Source organism: Gallus gallus, chromosome 1 (assembly GCF_016699485.2).
Source record: "Gallus gallus isolate bGalGal1 chromosome 1, bGalGal1.mat.broiler.GRCg7b, whole genome shotgun sequence".
Classification (NCBI taxonomy): domain Eukaryota; kingdom Metazoa; phylum Chordata; class Aves; order Galliformes; family Phasianidae; genus Gallus; species Gallus gallus.
The window spans coordinates 138,006,903-138,017,873 of NC_052532.1; the positions used below are offsets into that span (position 1 = coordinate 138,006,903).

Sequence of the window (10,971 nt, forward strand, 5' to 3'; positions counted from 1 at the left end):
GGAGAGGAGAGGAGAGGAGAGGAGAGGAGAGGAGAGGAGAGGAGAGGAGAGGAGAGGAGAGGAGAAAAAAACGTTACAGAGAAAGCTTGAAATACACAAAAGAAAACATCTAATTTCCTTCCTCACACTTTATTTAGATACTGTATTTGCATAGCAGTTATGACATCAAGTTTAGCTTTAAGCCATGTGTATTCCTATAGAAATCAAGAAGATTCTGAGAAACTGTGCGCTGCCTATGGCTGCCTATGGCTGCTAGGAGATGAGTGAAAATCTTCTTGCCTGCAACATCCAAGAAATACACATCATCTCTACAATTAGATCATAAAACACTGTTTTTTTGTTTCCTTTTGCATGTATCACATCGTGCGTGTTTCAGTCCTTTTCACGTTGATATATGGAAGTTTGTTTTGGAAAATAATTTCAGGGTAATAGTGATTATACCCACAACCTTTGCAAGGACAATCTGGTAAGCACAGTTGTTCGTGTAATTCTGGCATGTTGCTAATAGGAATTTCGTTTGAGAGAGAGGGATGCAGCTTCTGCTGCCCGTCTCTCTCAAGCTGGACTGGGAAATGCTAAGTGAGGGGGTGCGTTGTCATAGAGCTGTCAGAGCAGAAAAGCTAAATGGCCTCATGCAGATCAAAACATGCTGATAAACCAAGGGGAGCAACTTGTTGCTGAATTACAGGAAAGGAGACTATATACTAATGCAAAGTATTTATAGTAATAGCTTTGAAACACTTTGACTGTCAATATACAAGATTTATTAAATTATTGGCATAGGTATTATAGAACAACTGTATCTACATCTCCCATTACCAAAGATAAACACACGCACGGTGATTTATTTCAAAGATTAGATTCCTTCAGCTGCTAATACATCCATGTATGTACCCTGAAGGCAAAAGTACTAGATAAGGTAACATAGCAGATTGCTGCATTTACTATGTTTTCATCAGTGTTTAAAAGCAATTGGAGGAAGCACAATGACTCAAAAAAAGGATAAAGTTTAGGTGTATTTTTTCTTGAATTATTGCAAAGAAATATCTGCAGCATCTGCAGTTTTTATTCTGTTTCTTTCTTGCACTTTCAGTTCGAGCAGCCCCATCTCCGTCCCTCAGCCTGCCATTGCAGCAGAGGCGCTCCAGCCCTGACCAGCTTCGTGGTTCCCCTCTGGAGATGGGGACAACCCCTCACGCTGCTGACCTCAGCTCCTCTTTGAATCCTCCTTGTTCTTTAACACATATTTGTGATTCTCCCAGCATTTAGAAAAAAGAATGTTTCCGCCTGGTTTCGAACCAGGGACCTTTCGCGTGTTAGGCGAACGTGATAACCACTACACTACGGAAACGCCCGGTGCCCAGCCGCTGCCTCGGCCCCACCCCCACGTTCCTCTGAGGGCTTCAATCCACCCCTCGAAAACGCCTCAGTGGCCGCGGCCTTCTTGGTAGGCTGCAGGTGGGCCAGGAGCGGTGCTTCCCTCACGTCTCTTCAGACGGGAGCTTCAAAAGACAGATGCGCTGCCTCCTCTTGCCTCACTCTCACTAAGCTTTCACTCCAACTTCATACTTTTCTTCTAAAATCATTTGTCATCTGCCTCCACGTGGGCACAGAGCCGTTCACCGGAGTCCTCCGGCTGCCACCTTAACAGATTCAATCCATTTGGTCATGGGCTTGCGATAGGCGAGTGCTGTGCCATCCATTTAGAGGCCTCCCAGACACCTGGTGGCCAGCAGAGCCAGAAGGCCTTTACCTGTTGGTGCCTGTAAGCAGCCATGCCTGGCTGTCCTTCTGTCACTGGGCAATGCTCCCAAGATCCACAGTGGGGTTCCAAAAGGAATGCATTTTGTGTTTCAGCACTCTTTGGTATGAATCAAAGCTCAGCAAGCAGGGATGACTGGGAGATTTGGGATGACCGTGATGCCTCGATATCACTTCTTGCCTGATCTAATGCAGTCATGCAGATGCATCCTCAAATTTTCACATTCTGGGTCCAAAAAGCAGGAAGAATGGTTGAAACTCTTCAAAATCAAACCTCAGGCTGGTAAAAATGATGTGGCTTTTCCTCCTGATTTAGAACTATTGAAATCTGAAGCTTTATTTCCACAAGTAAATCCTAGCTAGCTCTGTCCTGGTCTGACAGCTGTGAGCACAGGGACAATTCATGCAAGAATCTTAACCCACACCAGCAAGTTTTTCACTCAAGACATTTCAAATGCCTTTTTTTTTTTTTTTTTTTGAAATTATTTTTTTGAGGTTGACTCATCCACTCTGCTCTGAAGTCTTTCATCTGTGTTCAAAATGAAAACCTCCGCTGGCACTTAAAATCTTTGGAGATAGGATGAACAGTAAAGCATTAATTTACACTGTTAATTGGTGTATAAATTAAACCACGTTCTCTTGAGAGTAGATGCTTCCAAAGTAAGATTTTTTTATGAGGAAAGTTCTACTGGCAGTGCTGCGGCAATATGCCTGTCCCTGCTATGCAAGGCTCAGAGGCTGATATGAAGCAACATCAGCTAAGTGAGATTCAGAGAGAAGGGGGGTGGGGTAGCAGAAAGCAGGGATTAGCTTATTACGAGTAACTTCGTACCTGTCTAAAAATTTTTGCTACAGCACAGAGACATTGAGTTTGCTTCAGAAAGTGCACTTCCTGATGAGTTCATTATTTGGCAGAGCTGTGAGAATTTGCAGTGGGAGGATGTGCCCTCATCGACCCCATCTCCACATCCTAGTCCAGACAGCATGGCTGGCTGTGCTAATGCTAGCAAATACTGTAACGAAAGGGTTCATACCTTATCTACCCCAGTATTGCAGAGTAGGATTTAGTCATGTGACTGTGTGCTTTTTCTATGTATAGTGATGGAAGCAATTCCTAATTTCCTGACACATTCATTATTCAGGAAATATTCTGGAAAAAAAAAACATAAAGAAAGGGAAATGTTATCACAGTGTCTCACCAATTTTTGTGAGCTACTCTGCAATATAGGTACTGAAGTCAACCATGTTTCCCCAAGTAAAGAAAGATGTTTTCTCATGGTTCTTCCCCTGTTCCCTAAAGGTTGTGTTGCACAAAAATTGCCAGCCCTAACTAATGACTCCCTCAGCTCTGTCTTCATGCCTTCTTGCCATGACAGGAAAACACTAGAAGAACTGGAGTTTCCCCGCCAATGGCTGTGATCCTTCCTATGGACTTGTCTGCCTGCTGAACTAACCCACTTCTTTGAAGGCAGGAGCCACCAGTGGCTGAATAATATGATGCTAATACTGGAAACTTCACACAGAAAATACCAACTCATAGGACACAGTTTAATCTATGGAAATATGGTCCTTCTGTCAAAGTGTTGGAAAGAGCACAAGTAGGTTTTCTCTGAAGACAACCTGATCTGCAGGCAGCCCACTAAGGACTAGTGGATGTTGTAATGGGTAGATTGCCTCCAGGGCTCAAATATCAGCACATTTTTGAGCTTTCATTCTTCATTTACTTCCTGGAGACTCATGTAGACACAAATAAATTCCAAACTTGAAATCTTAAGCAAAATAGAGTTGCACCTCATAGCCCCGTTCTCATAGTAGCTGTTTTGAGATGGATATGTAGTAAGCAGAGACTAATACCTGATCATACGTAATTTGTATCCCTGAGAACAGCTCTCCTTTTCCAAACTGATCCATTGTAAATAATTATTCTACAGAAGCAAGTTAATGCCGTAATTGCCTAACTCCAGAGAAACAGTGGAGAATGCTGTGAGCCCAAACACTTGTAGAGGAAAGTGCACAGGAACTCATACATTATTTGAAGGGGGGTAATTTCTAATTTCTAATGCAGCACCATTAGTCAGACTGCACAGAGGCTGGTAAGATGCCTGTGGAGGTTCTCTTTAAAACTTCTGATATTTACATCAAAGTCAGAATACAAAGTACTTCCATACTTGTAATTGCACAGTTAGGAATAAAAATGGAGCTATGGACTTCACTGTTCCTTAGCAGCTCATTCATTGCCCCATAATCACTAGGATTCTTCCCTTTCTGTCTTACCAAATCTTAACCCTAACTCTGCATCTTGAGAGTGGCCAGGTCCAAGATACAGCCCCATCTCTGGCCGCCACCAAAAACTGACCGAAATTGAAAGCTTTCAGCAGACTCCCCCATCCCTTAGTAGCCCATTCACAGCCCCCTAACGTCTGGGTTTCTTTGTATTCTGTCTTGCACAACAGTTACCTAACACTAACTCTAGAGAATGGCCTGGTCAAAGGTTACAATTCATACTGATTTGTATGTATTCCTAGTGAAATTCTTTCGTACCACCTTAAATAATGAGTTAGCATGAGAAACATCTGATGTAAACTTTTAAAATAGAGGGAGAAAAAGAATCAAACTAAATAACATTTTCTCCACTCTATGAATGTCTCTCAAGAGCTTGCAACCCTAATTCCAGGCAGCTCTTTTGAAAATGCCTTTTTTGACATCTCACTTGAAAAGTCAAAACCAAGAAGAATTATTTTGGTCTGTCTTTCTAACCTTGGCGCACCTATCATACCTTGAGAATTTCAAGATCTAAGGTCAAGCTGAGTTTATAGAGTATAGTTCTTACAATCCTGTCACGCAAAGACTCAGTTAAAACAACAGACGAATGACCAAGGTAAAAGAGCTCAATGACCCGGCTTTTCTCTTGGTAGTGTGCAAGGCATCTGATGTTTAAATGAGAACCATGCTACCCCAGAAGTCTCTAATCTTCTCCCCGGTGCATTGGCTCTATCGACTGCCCTGCAGCACAGACACATAATTTAAGCAGCATCAGAGAGAGAACTAGGGCAGGTGTTGCATTTTGATAGAGGGAAGTTCCTGACCCCTCAATGATGATTTGCGCTATTCAGAGGGAGAAGAAAAGCTTGCCCTATTCCTCCACTTCCCTGTCTGTGAAGTGTTTTGTTATTAAATGAAAAATCATAAAATGATAGAATCATATAGATGGGTGTATGGGAACCATTAGGTTATGGCCTGGACCAGTGATTGAGCACCTGATTAAGGGGCATGGCCAGCCCTGGGAGCACAGGTGCTAGCAACTCACCTGTGTGACCAGAAGGGGTGGGCCTTGGGTCCACCTCACTCTAACTTCATTAAAGAGCTGACAGCCAAAGAGGAACCATTTCTACTTAGAGATTGCCTCCTGTGGGAGTTTTCAGCAAGATCTTATCTTTGGAAAGGGGTAAGCTATTCCTTCTTTATTACTGGATTGTCACTACTGCCTTTCTTGGGCGATCTGAAACTGGTTAAAGGCAACTATATCACTGTCTCCTATCCTTACAGTTGGAAAAGACCTTTAAGTTCCTCATGTCCAACCAGCCTCATAACCCTAGAAGTCCATCGCAAAATCATGTTCTTAAGTGCCACGTCCACAACTTTAATCCTGTTTTGATTTCGTAAAATAGTCAAAGATTTCTGTACCTGAAAATGAATATTTCCAGCCCTGTTGTTTTTTTTTTCCAGACTTTCTCTTTGCTTGGACAAGTGCTTGATTTTTGCACTAAGTAGGGAACTGTCTTATGAAAACAGAGTAGCAAAGGACGTCCAGTACTTCACTGAAAAACGATGGGACAGCAGTTCTGTCACGTTCTAAAGCAGCTGAGAATTGCATCCTTTTGCAAGAAGTGACTTACAGGTGAATTTGTCTTGTTTGGGGAGCTGTGGGCAAGAAACCATAAGGGAGGGCACCATTATAAGCACAGGACTGCAAGAGGTTGGGTGTTTGGGTTCCTTAACTGAGTGCTTCCAGTGCAGTCTAAGGAATTTGGTGTACCTCACAAGAAGGAGAGTGATTCCTATGCTGCTCCTATTTGAAAGTCTTACAGACATCAGGTTGGGAATAAAGCTTCGTTCCTTTCGCCTTGCGCTGCTCAGTCATCCCAAGTGTTTTCCTGATTGAAGTGTTTTCAAGAGCCACTGGGGGGTTCTGCAGCCATTTTATGTAGAAGAGCTTGAGAGAGCAAGCTGTTTTCTCTCCTACAAAGTTCCCTTGATCCCTATACACAAGTGCTTATTCTGTGTTCATAGTGGTTGTCCTTCAGAAAAAGTTATCTGGTGGGACAGTTAAAATCAAGGTAAGAGATTTTGAAGATCCCTTGGATGGTACTTTCTCCTTCTGTTCTTGTTGTCTCAAATGTGTTTATTTTGTTTCTTCCACTTAGAGAAAGCTTTGCATTACAGTGTATTTAGGGAACACAGCGTTATGCTGTATTTCTACACACTGAGCATTAGAGGCAAATTCTGGACTGAAGGTGCTCTTAGCAATAGTGTGTGTGTCAGCTCTGTGCCTTGGTAGAATTTTTGCTGTGCTTGTTGCATTATGAGTAGTGCCCCTGCAGTTTCAGTGTGATCTGGTGGTCTTCTCTTTCTGACCATGTGAGAAATGCCACATACTGAGGTGCTGTTCTCCTTCCTGAGACAGCTGCATTGCAGTGGCTCATGGAGTCAGTGAGTGCTGAATGGAAGGGAGTATGCAGCACCAGGTTAGACTGGTCTGTGGTAAATAAGATGATGTAAGCACAAAGATAGCATAATTCAGTGGCTATGTTGGATAGCTTTAGCTGAGCCATGCAGAGCTGCAGGGCTCTGCCAGGAATCAGTACCACAGCCAGTTCCATGGGTGATGCAGACAGACCTATACATTTGAGATTAGACAAAGATAGTTTATTTCATAGCATGTTGCTATGTAGCAACTAGTAATATATCTTTAAAACTTCCATTCAAGTATGGCTGTATACGGCATTTGCTTTGGCTTGCTATCTAATGACGATATGCATTTCCATCCACTACATATTTTTCCAAATACACGGCTTCATTAAGAAGGCAGTGCAGATGGAAATAGAATACTATGTTAAACAACTTCTTTTCATGCGTGCTGTCCTTCCCCAGTCTCATTTACAGAGCTTGTCATGTAATCCTTCCACACCTTATAGTACAGGAAGAGCATGTGACACTTGATCAAGAACAATAAAATCCAGTGGAGTGATGGATTTTGACCAGCAAAATGATCAGTCACTCTTTGTCTGAAGCATGGTAATGAAATGTATGCAGGACTTTGGTTTTTTAGAGGGCGAGGTAAGCATTAATGCTGTAAGTCAAGCTCTCAACTGTTTTCTCCTTGACACTTTCCGGGAACATCAAACTGGGATTTAACACTAATATGACAAGAGCAAGCAAGCTTAACAAATTAGATTCCTGGCCTCTAACAAAAAAAAAAAAAAAAAAAAAAAAAAAAGACCTTGTTTATGTTGTAAGAATTACAATTTCTTTATGGTATATTCTTGACTGGATACTTGCTCCTAATTTTTAAATATATATGTGGAAAAAGACAAATGCTGCCATGATGACTCCATGGCAAATGGTTTGCACTGATAAATACACAGCAAGTTCCATAGAGGAAACAAAAGCAACATTTAGATTTTAAATTGGATCATATTATCATGTTATTATGTTCACTTCTGTTTTCCTTCATGAAGTTGGTAAGGACTCAGCAAATCTGCCAGGAAAAATGAGCCTCAGGTATCTTCTATTCAATGCACATCTTCTATCTGAAGTATTGTATCACACACAAAATATTGAATTTGCAATGCTGAACATAATTTGCTAGAAATTGCATAGTTCCTAAATTAGTTTGTAATGTTGCAGTTTTATCTACTACAATCCACTTTCCTGGATTGATTTGATGTGTGCATTTATGGAAGACTGAACCTTCAGGCATTTGTTTTGCCTGAAGGGGGAATCATCTGTCTACTTTTATTGAGCTACTGTATTGATGTGGATTTATAGGAGAGTTCTTTCAAAAAATCACAATGTATGTAGTGTGAAAATCTCATGTATGCATGGGAGAGAAAATAAGAATTGATCTGTGCGTCTAAGATTTAATTGTCATTGGAAATCAAGAACAAATACAAATGTCCTTCCGCTAAAGGAGTTTGTTAGGTATAATTGTTAAAGGAAGTGGGTTTTTTCCAATTTCAATCAGATTTGACATAAAAGTATAGATGTATCAAACACATTTGTTGAAGACAGGCAGCAAGCTGCTGGGTTATTACTAGCCATCCAGAGTGAAAGTCTTTTGCTTTGTTAGATGTTAAAGAATATCTACACAGAAAATATGTGGGGGATCAAAGCTGATTACTTGGTGTGTGACAGAACGGTCTTTGAAGTAAAGCTTCAAGTCACTGACTTCTTTTTAAATATTATTGATAATAAAGGCTTATAGTTAAAGATCCTAAAGTCAAAGTGAGTTTTTCAGGAAAGATTATGAAAGGAGTGCGTCAAGCACTGAACTTCAGAAGCTACTGAAAACAAAGGAAATGTTGGGAGTAGGAATTGGAGAAGGAAATATAAAAAATATGATGTGGTCAGGTAGTCAAAGATAGAGTTTCAGTTGTTTGAGACAACTGACAAATATCAGTGTGTCAATCTATTATTTATTTTTTCTGTAACTCTTATAAGTATTTAAAAACACTTTTTTTTTTTCTGTGACCCAACTCTTGCAAAGAATTTCACGTGGTTGTCAGTGCCTATGAAAACCCTCATTAGATATTCTGTCATTCTCCTAATTCTTTAAGGGCATGTCATCTACTCAAAGCTATTGCATGTAATTTCAGAGTCTCCAGATACTGGTATGCAGGTACTCCGTAGCCTTGGTGTGTGTTCAGTGCACAAGTTCACTTTTGAAGAGGGGAGGGCCATTTCTCTCAAAAGGGTGCATCATCTCTGCTGAGATGTTGTTTGTGGTGCAGCAAGGTGACATGGACACCTTCCTGAGCTTTGAGTAGACAGGGGCTGTTATCAGCAGCACAAGGTGGCTGCAGAGCTGCACTACCGCAGAGATGTATTTCTTCAGGCACACTCAGCACAGTGGCTTCCAGCTTCCACCTCAAATGTCTGCAGCTCTGTATCCATATCCTTGGTAGGCACCAACTTTGCCACCTGTGCCTTGAAGACTGTTCTCATACCTCTCCTGAATGCCTGCCTGGTCAGGCTGCCCAGAGCCCCATCCAACCTGGCCTTGAGCGCCTCCAGGGATGGGGCACCACAGCTTCTCTGGGCAGCTGTGCCAGTGCCTCACTGCCCTCTGAGGAAAGAATTTCCACCTAATACCTAAGTTAATTTTCCCTTCTTTTAGTTTAAAACCACTGATCAGCAATATTGTTTGTGTGAACCATGTGAGTACTATGTGTAGAAAAATCTTTATTTGCCAAAATGTCTATAAAGTGAATCTAAATATACATGTAAATTAATTATAGCAAATGCTGTAGTTGTATTTTGTAATGTGATTTGTATGCGTTTATACTTAATTGATTTTTGTTGCCAGAATATTTAACTTTTATCTAGCTTTTGATGTTAAACTTCCATTTACAGATCTGAAATTGCACTACAAAAGCAGGCAAGTATCATTATTTCTGTTTCACTGAAAATTAATAAAACTCAGCAGGAAGGATTGAATTTATTTAGCGTGGCCAGATGAGATGTCTTTTGAGAACTAGATAGCTAGATGATGATTGAAGACTGGGTAACAATAAATGCTCTTTCACATTTTTTTTTTTTTGTCAAAAAATTCCTGCAAATAAAGGAACAGGCACAGATTAAAAATAATATAATCACAGCCTCATAGGAGATTAATGGTAGAGCTGTGCTGGAAGACACCATGACAGCAGCATGGCTCCAGTGTAGTTAAAAGCAGCTTTGTTGTTCTCTTCCATAGGTAGAGCGTTGTGCTGATTTCCTGGTCCCTGTTCTCTTAGGACTCTCCATACATCTGCTCAGAAAATGTGTGGATGTGGCACAGAGGGACATGGTTAGTGGGCAAGGGGATGATGGGTTGACTGACCAGATGACTTTAGAGGTCTTTTCCAACCTTTATGATTGTATGATTAAGTGTTGTTGTAGTGTTGTGGGTCATTATCAAAAGCATTCTCACTTCCACTGTAAGTTGCGAGTTCCTTTTCAAGTATTTCCCTTTTCCTCTATATTTTCCTGTTCCTTTTTCTTTCTTGTCCTTCTACCTGTATTTTCGTTTGGTCAAGAGGAGCAAAAGGAACCCACACTGTCTCAAAGCTCATGCTGTCATTTGTTCATTTGAAACTTAAGGAAAAAAATTGAACAGCTTTCACTAAGTACAGAGAAATAGATTGGTAGTTAATAGGTTTCTAAATGCATTCTGGTCTCAGGCAGCATTAGCATCCTCCACATTCTGCTATTTATATGTAAGTATCTGTCTGTCTGCTGAAGGGATGTGGGATGGTGATGAATCTACAGGAAAGCCTTTCATTTACTATTGCCTTATTTAAACCGGGTGGATTAATTTTCTGTACTGCTGAGAAGCAGGTTAATAGGTCCTCCTATTTAAATCCAAGAACAAAGTGAGTTTTGCATGCAAAGATTGGCTAATTAATGTTATGAGGAACCTTTTCCTATTTTTTTTAAATTTTAAGTGATTGCCAGCTACGTTCAACAACACTCTTTGAGTAAAAATCACACAGCAATTTGAAGGCTTTATCTAGAATTTTGTTACTGTTTAAGCACACTTTTCTCTAGATTGGGCACTGACTTTTTTTCGATTTGAAATCATTAATTGTAATAGAAATACTTCTGTATCTTTTTTTTTTTTGGTGATTAAATGTTGTGTGAACACCAATCAATTATGACAAAACTATGAAAATCCTACGGCTACAGCTCAGGAAGTCTTTCTTCCCTGCAGGAAACTAAGGTGTAATCAGAGGGAAAATCCCAGTGAGACCATTGAGATGACACACAGAGCTATGTGTTACAATGAATTAGTTGGCAACTCTACCAAAGAAGTCCCCAGATCTCTTTTGAAATGACAGATGCTTTTAAGAAAATGATGGTATTTCAGCAAATAGAAAATCTTAATATGCTTTGAGTGCTTTCAGTGAAAAGCAAGTCCTAGATTTGCAGCTGTCTATCACCCTTCCTCTC

The 10,971-nt window shown here is 40.7% G+C and overlaps 1 non-coding gene across 1 annotated transcript; it reads right to left on the reverse strand.

Moving 5' to 3' along the window:
• Window positions 1-1,278: 1,278 nt before the first annotated feature.
• Window positions 1,279-1,351, reverse strand: TRNAV-AAC. Its single transcript has one exon. It is a non-coding gene; the product is annotated as a tRNA-Val (tRNA).
• Window positions 1,352-10,971: the final 9,620 nt, after the last annotated feature.